We start from the raw sequence: 17162 nt of genomic DNA on the forward strand, positions 1-17162 counted from the left end.
AAGGAAGGAAGGAAGGAAGGAAGGAAGGAAGGAAGGAAGGAAGGAAGGAAGGAAGGAAGGAAGGAAGGAAAGGGAGGGAGGGAGGGAGGGAGGAAGGGAAAAAAAAGCCCTAGGAAATATCCCCATTTAATATTACCATATTTTGAGTGCGTCATTCTTAACGATTTGTAATGTAAATGTCCCCACTCTCTACCAAGATTTAACCTTATTTTGTTTTTCATTAAGTAATTCAGTCATTTTCTGTGTTTCATGGTGTTGGACTAGATGGATCTGTCAAAACCTTTCTTTTCACACTTAATACTCTGCTTCATTCCAAGAAATGCTTAATCACATTATAATGTGCCCACGACCGCTAATGTGATGAAAAAAAATGGAGAAAGAACTCATCTGCTCACAGGAGAGGCTACCTCAGAAGGAGAATTGGACACTAAGTAAAGAAGTCTGTAACAGAATGAATGTAATCATAGGGAATGTTTTATGGACAGTTGGACATACAGAGAAATTTCTTATTCTGAAATTTCCCTGTTTCAGCATTTCATTACTAATCCCTTGTGGCTGTCAATACCACTGCTTAGAGCTCTTTCTAGCTCTGGAAAGCACACTTTACCATGCATATCTGGGCTCTTGGCTTAATAAATCATAATGATTTGATCCTAGTCATAAGTATTTAATATAGCAGATTAAAATATTTCAAAGCATATTGATGCAAATATAATGAAAATTGTTTGCCATTTACACCATTGCCATCAACTCTAAAAGAGCTACAAGGGCTTTTTAAATTTTTATGGGTATCTTTAAAAATATGTCATTATAGGGACCATATATCATACGTTAATTGTGATCCCTATCCCATCTTCTAAGGTGAAGTTTTGAATGTATGTCCTACCAAGATTTACAGTAGTTGTCAGAAAAGTCTGCAGATTACAGAGAGCAGTGGAACAGCAAATAATGAAGAATATGTTTGATTTTACAAAAAGATTTCATTTGCACAGAAAGTGACACCAATGCATTGAAAAATATCTTGAAATATGACAAGTGTGGGATGCAGATCTCACCTGCAAGTTGGGAGTGCAGAATCAAGGGATGGTGTGTACATCAGACTGAGAAGCATGAAGGGCTGTCTCTGTCCTTGACATCAATAAAGGAGAATGTCAAACAGTAGAGAAGGGATTTTGCTGCTAGAGGGCTTGCCAGATAGGAATATCAAGACTGGTTCTGTTGTCTCCACTTCAGCAATATGGAGTAAAGTCACAGGAAGACAGAAAAAAAAAAAAAAACCAGTTTGAGAGCAAACTTTGTGTTTTAAGCCCCAAAGGCTCAAAACATTGCTTCTAAAAGACAAAACAGACAGGAGGAAGTAGCAAACAAAGAACAGATCTGGTAGACAGCAATTCCTCAGCCAGGCCAACAAAGAAACTGCAAGAGCTGTTGTCTGGATGCAAGCTCAGACAAAATCCACCTTGAGGTAAGATCTGATTTCCATCTCTGAGAGGTAATTAACTATCGAAACAGCTTAGCATCTTTAAAATGAGGCAAGCTGGTTTTCCATACTATGTGTTGAAACAAGGGGTACTCTGAATGCCTTTGAAATCCTGTTCATTCCCACACTCCAAGAGAAAATCAGAACTATCAACAATAGCCCTGTTGGGAATTGCACACAAACAGCACATTTTGAAGAGAGATGTCCAAGCAAAGTACATAAGCAGGAAGCCTGTCAGAGAGGACAGACTCAGCACTGTGGTCTGAGATGATATCTCCCAGCAGAGGTTAAAATCTTCAGTAAAAGTTTTCAAAATACAGCCTGTAGGATTTATTAGAGGGACACATTCTATGAGACAGCAGCAAGAGATTAGAAGGCCCCCAGAGGGCATGTCCAAGGGTATGATAAAGTGCCATTCCTGCTTTCTACTCTGCATCTGCAGAACACTAAGCCATATTTTTTTAACTAGACAAAGCAGACTTCTCAGGTATTCTCCTACTCTTTTACATCTATCCAGGAACATTAAGGATAAATTACCCTCAGCAAAAAATTTTGCAGAGTTCATCTCTGGTGTAACACTGATGCACTCAGAATTTCAGTATTGATATAAATATGAAACCAAAACTGAAATAACATTGCCAAGAAGTACAATACAAATGAATTTATTCCAGTTTTACCTTCATTTTCATATACAGCATAAGTTACCCTGTGTCCCAGGAATCCAGGTGGAACTATCATTGTATGCTTTTTGAGACAAGGATTTTCTTTTTCAAAAATGACATCCTACAACCTGATAGCTGCCTTACTGCTGTCAATCAGAAGACCAATAATTACATTCAATCTTCCTTACCAATTTTAACTCTCAATATGATAAACTCTTCACAGAAAGTTAGATTATGGAACCCTTATAAGTGGAGCTATAGATCACTTCAGTTAAAAACTGAGTGTTGTTCCAGGAAGTGATTTTTAAGTGTTCTTAAGTTTTAAGTGTTTTAAGCTATCTTGATTTTATCACTAACCTGGACTAGCTACAGTCCATATCCATGGACTTGACTGGCAGAGAGAGCAGCATATGCAGGTCTAGTATAAGGCAAGGAATTTTCTTACCTTCTGAGCAAGGTTCAGACAAAGACCCTGCAGCTGTGATTCACCTCTTGGAGTCTGAGAAAGCTGCAGTACAGACATCCATCTCCGACCAGTTTGCCCTGTCTTGGCAGTCCTCCCAAGATAAGACTCCTCTGACCTCACGAAAGAGCTACTTGACTCACCATAGAATTTCTTGTTTCTCTTTGCTGGCTGAATCAGAAGCTGATGGTTATGGGTAAACACCATGCATGTGTCATGTAAACATCTGGTTTGGATTAGACTAATCCCATATCTTGTGACCTTTACGTTTAGTCTCTTAGACTTGTCATCCAACTCACGGGCTAGCAGAATGCAAATCACCAGCCCAAAAGACCACAAGGAAGTAGAGTAATTCTGAAACGTCCCTTTATTAAATGGTTACATCCCAGATGTACTTGCTTCTGTTTAGAAGTAGTAGTTTCCTTCTGAACTTCTCCAAAAAACGTGACAAATTCTACCCTGACACCTCTGGGCCAGCAAATTTGGTTTGCATTTAGATCTCTCTGTTTCTACATGAAGGTATTTTTTTTTTTTTTTAATCCAGGACTGTGCAAACAAATGTTCACAGTCATGGGCAGAAGGAGCCAAGTATTAAACATCCTCATCCAGTGACCTTCAGTGAACATGAAAATTCTCATCACCAGAGAGCAGATGCCAACAAGCTCAGCAATACCCACACAGCTATTATTACATTATCACTTTAAACCCTGAGTAGGGTTGAGTCAAAAATGAAATTTTGTTAAGTAATGTTTAAATATGAAGTGTTCTTTTTAAAAACAATAAAAACATCAACAATTCAAGGTTACAAAGGAATAAGGCACAATGCCTGTGTCTCAGCAAAGGAAATCAGAACAGATGACACTAAATATGCTATAGGCTCTTAGTGAGGGGAATGTGCCAACAGCACAATGTGTTACTACGCAGGAAGCCTGAGCTCAGAAGCAACAAGAGCTTGTTGAAACTGTTCTGCTGTAATGGTGTTCCACAGAAAATAGCTTTTGACAGAACAGACCTTTTTGGGGGGAAAATAAAAACTTTCAATTTAAATTTAAAATACATCAGGAGTGAATAAGAGTTTTGTAAACTGAAAAGAAAGAAGTTTTGGTGGGCTGCCAAACATCAAAGGAATGAGGAAGTGTTGCATTTAGTTTTTTACTGGTCAGAAGGCTTTTCTTAGGGACAATGTTACAGAAATCCAAAATGTTATCATTTTTTAGCTTCTTATTTTTTGGCAACTTTCTACCCCAGCAGTTTGCATTCATCATAACATTTCTACAGGAAGAGGTTAATTCTCAAACACCTCTAGCAGCAATTGCGTGCTTTACTCCTTTTTCTTGTTAATGAATACCACAGGAGTACACAATGCTTAAACCAGTAGCAGCACTGAAGGGAACAATCTTTCATTGTTTTTCTTCAAACTCCTTGCAATCATAGATAATTCCACATAGAATTACAAACAAAGCAGTCTTAAATTAACTGCATTCTAAATAGACTGTTCTCAGGAGTGCTGCTCAGCACTAGGAGAAAGACAAAAGAAGACCAAAAATGACATCTTCACGTTAATTTTTAAGTAACATGCCTAAAGGAGCGGTGCAACTCCGCCTGCGTGTAAATACAGTATTTTCGTGGTTGTTCTGCTGTTCCCGACTCCTGCAGAGGAGAAGCAACTTGCAGCACCTCTGTGGAGGCTGGTTAGGGTAAATGCAGCTCCCCAAGCCTGCTCCCTGGGCTGGCTGGTCTCAGTGAGGAGCTGGAGGCAGCAATGGCATCAACGGTGTGGTCACATAAAGTGTTTAATTCTGGATGTAGCATTGTGTCCACGTGGCTTTTGGACTGTGGCTGACAAGTGCACAGGCCTTTCCATTCATATCTGTGTAGAAATCCCCAAAACCAAGTGGCTTGGCTATTTGAACCCAGCCTTACTCCACTATCAAAACATCCATGGGTCTCCAGTTCCTGGGCCAGCTTTGTAGAGAGGGCTGCCCATTCCTATGTTTCTGGTGTTCTGCCTGCTCCTCTATGTGTGTGCAAGAAAGACTGCAGCTTGGATAGGGAGATAGATTGAGCATCTTTTCTAAGACTGTGGGCAATGTGCTTATTATGCGTAACTTCAGTTATAGCAGTGGAGTCCATGTCTGTGAATCACTGGAAAATATAGAGTGCACAACTTTAATATATGATATCTAAGGTATTTGGGGCAGGTAGATGCATGCATGCATGTATATGCATGTAGTTTTTCTGGTTTTTTAATATAAAAACTGTTGTCTAAGAGTATAGTTAGTTGCGTGGTAGCAATTATTCTGTCCACCAAGGAAGCAGCATAGACACTTCCAATGAAGAAACAATATTTTCCAAAAAGAAATGCATAAACAATACTGATTTTATTGTCCTTACAACTTGAGAAATAGTAAGCACTTAATGACCTAAGTGCAAGTGACAGAAAATGAATATATACAGCATAAGGGTGGCACCACTACAGCTAGAGTGCAGTTAATATGCAAACTGAATTTAAAAAAGAGCAGGGTAAGCATTCTGACCCTTCAAACTCCAGGATGGTCACATCAGTCCTATGACACTATGTGATCATTTTTTCCCCCAGTGAACAGCAGTGTTCAGTGTTTCAAGAATAAAAAACTAGTCATAGAATGAATCATAGAATCATAGAATGGCCTGGGTTGAAAAAGACCATAACGATCATCTAGTTTCAACCCTCCTTCTGTGTGCAGGGCTGCCAACCACTAGACCAGGCTGCCCAGAGCCACATCCAGCCTGGCCTTGAACACCTCCAGGGACAGGGCATCCACAACCTCCCTGGGCAACCTGTTCCTGTGCATCACCACCCTCTGAGTGAAAAACTTCCTCCTAATATCCAATCTAAACCTCCCCTGTCTCAGTTTAAAACCATTCCCCCTTGTCCTATCACTATCAACCCATGTAAACAGTCGTACCTCCTCCTGTCCCTTCAAATACTGGAAGGCCACAATGAGGTCTCCCTGGAGCCTTCTCTTCTCCAAGCTAAACAAGCCCAGTTCCCTCAACCTTTCCTCATAGGAGAGGTGCTCCAGCCCTCTGATCATCTTGGTGGCCCTCCTCTGAACTCATTCCAAGTGCTCCATATCTTTCTTGTGCTGGTGGCCCCAGGCCTGGACACAGTACTCCAGGTGGGGCCTCACAAGAGCTGAGTAGAGGGGGACAATCATCTCCCTCTCCCTGCTGGCCACTCCTCTTTTAATACAGCCCAAAACATAGTTGGCCTTCTGGGCTGCCAGCGCAAGCTGCTGGCTCATGTCCAGCTTCTCATCCACCAGGACCCCCAAGTCCTTCTCCGCAGGGCTGCTCTCAAGGAGATCTTCCCCCAGTCTGTATAAATCAATAATTAGTCAATAATTAAATATTCTGATGTTTATAAATTAATGATGTTTTGGTTTGTATTGCTTTTTTACAAGACTGAGAAACAATAATTCTTACTGTTGAAGAAGTTCTAAAATTATTTGCAAGCATTTCCTCAAAAATAATTAGGGGGGAAAAAAAGTCTATTTAAGAAATCAGTGTGTTTGCAGGCTCTGATTAAATTACTGTTTCCAGGGGCAGCATTTTCAAGATTAAAGATGAAAGTACCATTTGGAGTCCCAGCCATAACAGAGCCTATAACCTATTACTGTAGCTTGTCTGCCACACTCAGGGCTCCAAATCATGGGTGTCACTGTCCCACCTAATGCTACATGGGGAGAGTTGAGGAAAAAGTTTGTTGACTTGAAGGCAGTTGCCTGCTGCTTCAGGATCAGTTTTCCGTACCTCTGAAGTATCCTCTCAGCTGGGCTTAGGGCTACCTTGCAATCCCTCTACCAAGAAAGTAACCTCCCTTTGAGCTGTTAAGCCTCTGACTTTAAAATTGATCCAATATTTAGGGTTGCTCCTCTGTCTGTGGAGATTGTTGATGACCTACAGCTCCTTCACTGGGCCATCCAAGGAGGGATTTGAATGGTGGACTTTTCCAATTATGGGATTGTTTTAGCATCCTTCTGTGATTCTATCAGGCATCAGGTGGAGATATATCTAAGAACTAATCAGGCTTTTAAGTAGGGGCTCTAGAGCTCTGAAATCTCACAAACACATGAGGGATGCTCTGAAAGTAATGCCTCCTATTATGTTTGCCTAAGGCATCAAGGGCAGATGTTAGTGGTACGGCAGTAGACATTGAACCCTCCACCAATATCCCCTTATATGTTGTTGCCGTGCAACAGTTGACAGCAGAGGGGCAGTCTCACACAATGGGTCTGACATGGAAGTACAGATGAAGCAAAGGTTTGTCGCCAAATTCCTCTATATGGAAAAGATTGTACCTGTTGCCTTTCATCAATGCTTGCTGAATGTTTCTGGAGACCGAACAGTGGATGCGAGCACAGTGAGGTGGCAGGTGGTGCGTTTCAGCAGTGGCAACAACAATGTGAAGTATAAGTCATGTTTCAGATCACTGTGCACAGCTGTCACACCACAAAATTAAGAATGTCTTAAGCAGCTCATTCACGCAAATCAGCTAATGGTAGTGATTATGTTGAAAATTCAAGTTTTGTCATTGAGAACTTGCTCTATCAAACAGTGTTATTGTGCTCTTGTGTCTGTTGTAGTTTCCATGGAAATACACGAGAGGCATTACTTTCAGAGCAGCCTACTTACTTACTGCATATTTATAAGATATTTTTAAAGAAGTGAGTCAACAAATCTATCCCTGGTGTGCCCATTGTGATGGGATGACTTTAAAAAAATAAGCTGAAAGACAGCCTGAGGACTGGCAAGTATATTGTACAGCAATGAATAGGTCTGTTTAGATGAGTAGATACAAGGTGCATTTGTGGTGATTTCCTCCTATTTGGGTCTAGGCAGCTTTTCTTTCCACAAAGAGGTAAATATTCTTTTATTCTCTACTTCATTCAAGTAGTTGTGAAGCCAACTTGTCCTTAGTACTGTGTGACGGCCTGCTGAGGAAATGGCCCCAAGATAATGAGGGATGGGATTCAGAGAAATACTGTTCATATTTATACTGCCATACAGATCTACACAAAGGCTCTGCAATAGCAGCAGCATTCTGCTGATCTACTGATTTTCTTCTATGTAGACCCCGCAGAGGCACAATAACAAGAGAAAAATAATAAAAAAAAGCCATTTAAAGATTTGCGACCGTGCTTGGTATGAATGTTTCTTTAAATGAGGCAGACCATGAGAACATAATGCATCTATGCAGTGCTGCATTTCACCTGCTCAGAGAAAAATAATTCATGAAGAGAGCATTTCAAAACTATTAAAATATTCCCACTTCCTCTTCCATCAGCTTCAGTTAAGAATAGCAAGAAATGTTAAAGATTTAATGGATGTAGAGATTGTCCTTTTCAGACCGCCCTTAACATAGCCGAAGGCCACTGCTCTTGCTGTGCTGTCCCACTGTCTCAATAAGTTTCCTGTATTCTGCCTGACTTTTGGATAAATTAGGCCTTTCAACCTCCAAGGCTTTGTACCCCTCAAAAGGGCAAAAATTATGTTATTTTCTTGTTCTCTGCTGGAAAATATAACCCCAACTTATTTCCATCTTCATCCTAGGAAATTTAATTTTTAAGTACTACATTTCCAGATCCTGTAAAAGTGGGGAAAGCTCTCAGAAATACCCTGATGTGAACAGAGATGTTCTTCCACTTCCCACCAAGGTATGAGATTTGACTGGAATGAAAAATATTCAAATTTTGAAAAATGTCAGCATATTCACAACGCTGAAACATTCTAGTCTGAAATATAAAAGCTGGACACCATCAGCCAGCTAGTTCTGGCTTCACAGGACTCATCAGGCTGCTGCCACTTCACCTGAGCCAGCTAGGGAGGCCACTTCTACATAATGAGGAGTATAACATATCCCTGAGCCCATTACTCAAGGCAGAGTTTGCTGGACTTACAAACTCACGGCAATTCAATCTGGAGCAAATCCCAAAAGCAGAAACCTTCCTGAAAAATGGAAATGCATCAAAGAGATGCATCTGTAAAGCATTTAGATTTTACAAATTGGCATTTTTCAACAAAGACATGCTTTGTCAGGAAATTCCTGGCCAGCTATAATCAGGAATGCATCTGGGAACTGAATGTTTTGTCAGATCTATGTGCAAGATGAATTTAGCCAAGGTACAAAAGGGACGTGAGACTCTGATCAGCAATCCAGAAGATAAAAGGACATGGCAAATCAGAACAACATGGAATTCAGCAACAAATTTCTTGCAATTAAAAAAATTTGCAATTAAATTAATTTAACATTGCATCTGATCAGGCTTTCTTCAAAGCATACCGTTTACCAGTGATAAACACAGATCTGATATAAAGGGGCTGGAGACTTACACAACTGTAACCACAGCAGGTGATATGGAGAACATGCAGTCCAGTGGTAGGGAGGAGAAATCAGAGATTGTATTGCCTCCTTTTCTGCTAACAAGTAATGCTTGGTTACCAATACGTGAGAGTGTTTATCCTCTGTAGACAGGTTTGCTTGCAAAGATACTTTTAAAACCAAACCAAACTAACAAATAGGGCCCTATGGTCCTAGGGAGCATCCACAGTTTGGTAACTTTATATAAACTTGTTTCTGCATCAGCTTTTAAAAAAAGAAAACAGAAAGCTGAGGTCCCCAAGGCATTTTTTACATGGAAGCACAGTGTTGACAGGAGACAGTTCAACTTGTTCTCTGAGTAAGAGAATTCAGAAATATATCTCCTGTTTTCCCAGGCATTGAACTATTGGTGCTTCAAGATGTGGTTTCAAACCCCATCAAGCAGAGGAGCTGCATACTGGGGCTCACCAACAAGCTGACTACCCTGTTGAGCAATTTGGTATACAACAGAGAGAAGTTTGGCCATTATTTCTCCAGTGGCACCTTAACCCTAAAGCATCAGCAACCTTCTCTATAAATACAGCTCTAAAATGACTATTTTCCCCAGCACCCTTCCCACCCACCCCATACCACAAGCTCCATACTCCCTGTTTCTACCCAACACCACTTGGATCTCTCTTCCCACACTCGTACAGTAGTTGGTTACAACAGTTTCTCTGTTTGGAGGTAAATCTCTCTGAGGAAGTAGTTATCTCAGCCACACAACAAGCATTTCCACCCACACAGATTTTTAATTGCCAGAAACCACCACCTGCCTTGAATCAGTGACCCTGCTCTAAATTCATGGGCTGAAGAGTACCAGTCTGATACTCTCCCCATTGTATTGGTGGTTTGTGACCTGAATTGCAACACCTAACCATGACATCTGCTAGCACTGAGGAAAAAAAATTTATGATTATTATTATTACTGTAAGATAAAACAGTCCTGGTTCAAATCACATGCTTAGATATTTTCCTACATGGAACATCTGCTGACATATCTACAAATACAAGATGGTCTTGTACCAATAAATGATCATGTAAACCAAGCAATTTCTATTTAAATTGAGCATTCAAATAAATATCAATTGTCATGAAGTCATGAGAGAACATACGTAGACATGGAGTTAGGATGTTCTTTTCTGCTTTTTTTCCAGCCTTCAGAACGACACATTTTTTGTGATGTGTTCTGTAGCTGGAGAGTCCGGTATCTGCAGTGCTGGGAGTGCTTTATTTTAAGCAGTTCTGGCACTCTCTGGTCTTCTCAATCCCAGTATTCACAGGTACCAAGTCTCTGGTTTGTCACCTTTAGAACAAACAGAGCTTTGGACTGAACAGAGAGGGAATAATTGTAATATGCAATGTGTGATAACGGTAGCTACAGAGCCCATGCCATCTGGAGAGGCAGGGATTTACACAAGCCTTTTGTAGAAGCAGAATGAATGGAAAAATTCACTGCAGGAATAAAGCTGAATCTGCACAGGCATGCAGGATTTAGATGAGCCCTGCAAGAGAAATGCCTCTTGTGAATGTTTAATGAAGAGGCCTGGTGCATATCACATACTCTGAGCTGGACTGAAGTTGAGGCAGCAATACCCACTCACCTGCTGACTGATGGAAATGACTGATTCCGGGGGACAGACAGTAAGATCAATTATTCACATCTCCTGTGCTGTTGCTGCCTGCAAGCTACCAGCGGACCTGGAAAACAAAGAATTTTGGGGCTTGTTTTTAACACGCTCTTATGGACTACCTTTATTTGTCACTCTAGAAAAACTTAGAAAAATCACTGCTTCATTTTCAAAAGACATAGAAGCAATGTTAAAATCCTATCCACATTCCTTCTCATGATAGCATTTATTGCACTCCTTTCACCAACTTTGCTTTGTTTAACCCACACAAATATCACTTGAGCCAACAACAAACTGGGGAGTTGCTATACTAACACTGCATTGATTCTGATAGATTCCTTATACGTGTTTTAATATCAAGCTATGGGCTCTTTTTAGACTGCAACAGAGTGTGTTACCCTGGCTAAATGTTTAACAGTGAGCTGAGAAGGAAAAACTGGTGGAGACTCATCTCTTTGCACCAAGGGACATTGTTAGTGAGCATGGTGGTGATGGGCTGATGGTTGGACTAGATGATCTTAGAGGTCTTTTCCAATCTTAATGATTCTATGGTTCTGCTCTGCTGTTTACGTATGTATCTCTGCTCCTCTTATTCCTATGAAAAGCCACAATCTAGCCATTCCCTAGAATAGGGCAGTTCTCCAGGGACCTGATTCGAGCAAGGGAAGTTCTAGAAAGACAAGACTTTCCGTAGCAAATCTCTTACAGAAACCACAGGCCAAGAGCAGGCACTGAGATAAGAAAGGTGAATGTGACCATGGTTAAAATAATGTTCCCTGACAGAAGGTAAATGGCAAAAGGAAATGTGGAGACAGGGCAGCCCAACACCTTGGGAAGGGCTCAGCTGAGCTCCCCAGGGCCACCATTCTGCTTTGTGTCACACAAGGCTGAGGGAGAACAGAGGTCAGGCACAGGCAGCTGCTGGCCCACCGGCCCCTGGCTCCACTCACAGTGTGACTGTGCATTGCCAGAGCTGCGGAAGGAAAGAGAACTATGGAAGACAGAGTCAGGAAGAAACTCCAGCCACCAGCACTCCTGTGAGGCCTGTGCCAGAAACCAGTGTACCAGTGCACCAAGTGCAGTCAGCCTTTGCAGGAAAGCAGCTGCAGTGGTGCCCAGTGCCCCATGTGCTGGGTGGGTGAAGGGACCACACAGCCTCAGATGTGTGCACACTTTACTGTGCTTGTATCTTTCTGCTTCTTTCCTCTAGAGTGTATTATTGCAAACTCTTTCCCACTTCAAATTTCACCTCTGCTGCACACCGGTGAGGCACTATTTCAGTTCCACCCCCCTTCACTCATTTCAGAGGTAATTTCATTGCATTACAGCCACAATTTTGTCCATTTTCTGTGAGCACAGTGTGGATGAGATTACCCAGAAAACTTTGGTTCTTGCCTCAGGCAAGAACAGTCTTGTTTGTCACAGTTGCCTGGGAAGTCCAGATAAGTCTCACCTTGGTGTTCAGAGAACAACTTATCCTTAGGTATACTAATGCCCAGTGACAGGTCACCTGTTGTCTATTTTAGACAATTCTGTCCTAAAATATATTTCCTGCAGCCTTCATTATGACTCGTGCATGCAGATTGCTACTGAGCCAATGCTCTCTTCCAGCATAATACTCCAAAACAGCAATAAAGAAGTTAAAGAAGCCTTCAGAACAGAAACTTTTGGAAATAAAATCATGGATAATGCAGTTTATTTTTGCACCAAATACTCCAACCTTAAAATACTGGCTAGGAAAACAGGACACTCCCTGGTTTGATTTCTATACCTACTAGTAATATAGAAACATACAGAATGGCTTAGGCTGGAGAGGACCTTAAAGACCACTGAGTTCCAGTCCCCTGCCATGGGCAGGGCTGTCCCCCACCAGCTCAGGCTGCCCAGGGCCTTGAGCACCTCCAGGGATGGGGCACCACAGCGTCTCTGGGCAGCCTGTGCCAGTGCCTCACTGCCCTCTGAGTAAAGAATTTCCTCCTAACATCTAACCTAAATCTCCCCTCTTTTAGTTTAAAGCCATTCCGCCTTGTCCTATCACTATCAGACTGTGTAAAAAGTCAGTCTTCCTCCTGTTCATAAGCTCCCTTCAAGTGCTGGAAGGCCGTATTAAGGTCTCCCTGGAGCCTTCTCTTCTCCAGACTGAACATCCACAGCTCCCTCAGCCTATCTTCATAGGATAGGTGCTCCTGCCCTCTGATCATCTTTGTGGCCCTCGTCTGGACCGGCTCCAAAAGCTCCACATTCTTCTTGTATGAGGGGCCCCAGGCCGAATGCAGTACTCCAGGTGGGGCCTTACAAGGACAGAGTAAAGGGGAATAATCACCTCCCTCACCCAGCTACCACTTCTCTTTTGATGCAGCCCAGGATGCTGTTGGCCTTCTGGGCTGCCAGCATCTGCCAAACAGGTTGTGCTGTACATTATTCTCTGTTCTGACTGCTGAATTGTTGCTAATTTAATTTTAGCATGCTTCTGGGCTAATATCGACAGCTTACACATACAAAATTATATATGGATGAGTTCAAAGTGTCTAGTGCTAGCAAGCAATAGGAAAAAGATGCACTGTCGTGGAGTCCTTTTGGTCCTCAAGCATAATGTTTCGTAAGTGTGACATGGAAAAGGGTTTAATGGCAGAACTGACCCTTATCTTTATCTGAAAATCAAATGTCATTTTCTCTTTTTTTGATGATAATGCTTGTCTTACAGACTGATTCACTTTTTGTTTTTTTGGCATTTCTTACAGACTGGTGTAACCAAGTTGCTGATTTCTTCCATCTGCTCATGTAAGAGAAAGTTGCCACATTATATTGAAAACTATCACAAACTGGGTCACTTACTGAATAGCAGGGGAAAAAAATGCGTGTAACTCCCTAAGGGTACTGCATAGTTATGCGACCTGCTTTGCTTGGATAGTTTTCACAAGCCACCAAGTGACACCCCTTCTCAGCCCTTTGTCATCCTGAATACTTTTATTTTTGTACATCCCTCCTGCTGCTGTGGGAATAAAAACAGCTCCGTGGCAGAAAGTCAGAATTCAAAGCTGAAACAAGCAAAACGCAGCCTACAGCAACTTCACCTCTCTTTCCCTTATGACTCTGTGAAATGCAGTCACCAAAGCTACATTAATGTGGCTGCCCAACTCAGGGCATATGGCATGCTGCTCTACTTGTGTGAATGCTCTATGATGAGAACGCGCAAGGACATGTTATCTGAGGACTGAAATGAAATGAAAATAGGGAAAATATCCCAGCTAGCTCTGCTCATCTGCCTGCAGCGTCCCCTGAATTCTCAGCCTCTGAGCTCTCCAAGAGAGATTTAGATCTGGACGATGGTTTTCTCCCTTGGGGCTTTTTATGGGAAGAACTAAATTGGCAGTGCTGTGGGACAAGGACACCTGCTAAGTCAGCCCTGGCCTCCTCCTTTCCCCGACTTCTCTTTCTAGCTTCTTAGCCTCTCCCAGCTGCATGCATTCCCCTGGATGGAGAGAGGCTTGTGCCCATTGCTCTCGCCTGTATCCTGGAACAGAATCTCCCCAGGGAGAGAAGAGCAGAAGAAGCTGAGTCCCAACCAGCCAGGGGAAAGGAGCCACTGCTGACGGCACAGTCCATGGTTGTGGGGAGTGGTTGTGGGCACACAGCCCCATCACCCCTGACAGCTGGGCCTCCCTATCACCAGTCACCATACCCTATGCCACCCACAAGTTTCATCAGCCACCCTAGCTCACCCCTCCAGGCACTCTGCCAGCATCAAGGAACCAGAGCATAGAAGAATTTGAATTTTAAGGAGAGGAAATTTGGACACAGTCATGGATGTTAGGGACACGGTAAGTGGGGGAAGTATTGGTGATAGGTGGATGGTTGGACTAGATGATCTTAGAGGTCTTTTCCAACCTTAATGATTCTATGATTCTATGATTCTATGTGTGGAGAAGTGATTAAAACCACAGCATCTCCACATGTCCTTTCTGCTAAAATTTTGCTGCAGGGAACATGAAGCAGTCAGCGAGTCCTGCCTACTGAGTAGTCCTGTAGGGTCAGCCCCCTCACAACACGTCTCCAGCTTTAGCTACAGTGCCTCACGGTGGTGGGACATCACTGCCACTTCTGACAGACACTCACTCTGAACTGCACCTGCCGTCTGCTTCTGGTGGGCCTTGCGGCTGCACTGTGGATGCTATACCACCCACAGCATTGCCAGAGAGCAGCCCATAGGGCTCCTCCGGACAGGACTAGGTGATGTGCTGTGCTTTTCAGGATTAAACTTCAGGTCTCGTACCAGTCTTTCTCTAGGGATTTGACTCATCTCCCAATCAGATCTCGATCTCTTACCAGCACCTCAGCCTCTAAGAACTACATGATTGCGACTAATGTAAGGTTGCTGATTCAAAGCCTCTATTTCTGTCTTCTTTCTCTCTTCTCATCTGTCCATAGTTATTTCTTATTTGAAATAAATGATTCTTCATACTTCCATAATGCAGTTTCATATGTACTCTCTTCTTCATCACTTAGCTGGATGATATTAAATGGCTTGTGCTTCAAAATCAGCGACAGCCAGAAATAAAACTGCCTCCTGGCTATTTGTCATGCATTAAGACTTAGATACAGAAAAAAATAGTGAAAGAATCTTCTCCAGATTTAAATTCCCTCCATATTTCCAAGGGCTTTTAACTGCCATTTCTTCACCATTTCTTTCCTCTTCATGTTTTCTTCTTTCTTTCCTTCGCAATTACAGGAGTTCAGCAGCCTTTCAAATCTATTAGAAACCTGTATCTGTCAGCCTCATAGCCCTGTATAACGTGAAAAGCATCCATAGCCCATGACACATGCTACTTTACCTTAATGGTGAGTTCCCTATAGCCAGCAAATCCCAAGTGCACCGACTCTGGAGCCAAGGTACTTCAGATTTGAGTCATTCCTTCTCCAGGCTCCTTGCCAGCCACTCAAATACATGCAACCCCCTGAAACTAGCATTTCAGATCTCAGAAGTGATTCATCTTCAGGCTCCCAGAAGTCTCCACAATGAAGAGAGGAAGACCAGAGAAGCGCTGTTGCACATAGTTGCTACCAGCTCATAGCCCCCTTTGGGACACTAAGAACCAGTGGCCCAAGGACTGGGGCATTTCAGATCACAGCTTGCCAAAATCTAACAGGTTTGTGCTAGAAGCTGTCCAAATCTCATCACAATTTCTTTGTGATTGAACAACTACATCCCAGAGACATGTTAACTTTGGCTAGTTGGTTTGCTCAGGCAGGAAAATACTGCGCTGGAGAACTTGTTACTAAACTTCCTTCCAACCAGTAATTCTTTTGTGTGCTGTTCTCATGTCTTCTTTCTCTGATTCTATCACATATTTCCTTCAGCATCCAAAGTCCACTCCAACAGTAGACGAAGTAGGCTTTCAACGGCCCAGCAGACTTCTGGTCACATCATTGGTCATGGCCAAAACAGACAATTTCTGCTTCGTATCCATCCAGCGTCTGCAGCCTTTTTGCTTCACAGGGGAGTTCAGAGTCCAGGGGGTGGCAAGTGTATGGTGGCATAGAGACCCAGCCAATTCCTCCAGGCCTGCTGAAACCTGTAGCAAAGTTTCCATCCTCCCTTATCACTGACCTGAAATGCACAGTGATGATCCCAACCCAATAGGATGTCTTCAAATCCCCAGTGATTTCTCGACACAAAATCCATCCTCCTGTCATAGCAAGTTTCAGTTCTGCGTGTATTTCTAAGAACCAAATGTAAGTTGTTCAAGTCTTCAGTAGTACATCAGCCTCTTGGATTTGGCTTAGTGGATGGAGTATCTGCATGTTCATCATAAGCTTTCACACAGCACTTCAGCTATCCTTCCGTAAAACATTAGGGTATGATGTTCTGCAGACCGGTACCTTAGCTGCAGCACTTACACAAGATCATTTCCATTTTCTTTTTCCAGGCTTAGCTGTGAGCTTGGAATTGAATATAATAAAGATCTTTTCAAAACTGCTGAAATTACAAATACTGTGCATGCCCGCGCAGTTCTGCCAGAAGATGTTGCAATGCAAAGCCCACACTCACAGCACATACAGTGCCTTCATTCACTAAGTACAGCCCAGGTTAGACCTGCAGCCCTCAGACAAAATGTCCAGCAAGCCTGGCCTCAGCCATAGGGCTCTCAGGATGTGGAGTTCTGAGACTGACCCTTTCAAGTGTGTACCTGTGGACACTGCTGGATATAAAACAACTGAAGCATTCATATACATGTGGTACCAAACAGCTCATAAAGCTGCTGGGCACTGTCAAGTCAGAGGGATCCTCACTCAGTTTCAGAAATGCACTTCCTTACCTTCATGAGTCTCTTATTATTTTCAGCTAAGTACTACAGTAATTACTAGCAACAATGCTAGAATATGCTGTGAGAAAAACTCACCTGTTTTTAATTTGTGCTTCTTGTGCCACCCACTGGAAAAGGCTGAAAACCCAAGCGAAATTAAAGTGTTCAGGGGATTTCACTTCCACTTTATTTTAATATCTTGCATGAATTAATGAAAC

General features: G+C 42.5%; 1 long non-coding RNA gene across 1 annotated transcript in view; it reads right to left on the bottom strand.

Moving 5' to 3' along the window:
* The window catches only part of LOC110404276, a 4605-nt gene extending 1858 nt beyond the window's left edge, over window positions 1-2747 (bottom strand). Inside the window, exons 1-2 of the long non-coding RNA XR_002442137.1 lie at window positions 2588-2747; window positions 1056-1227 (exon numbers count right to left, since the gene is read on the bottom strand). This is a non-coding gene — a long non-coding RNA (uncharacterized LOC110404276). The remainder of the gene's footprint in view (window positions 1-1055; window positions 1228-2587) is intronic.

This window comes from Numida meleagris, chromosome 1 (genome assembly GCF_002078875.1).
Source record: "Numida meleagris isolate 19003 breed g44 Domestic line chromosome 1, NumMel1.0, whole genome shotgun sequence".
NCBI lineage: Eukaryota > Metazoa > Chordata > Aves > Galliformes > Numididae > Numida > Numida meleagris.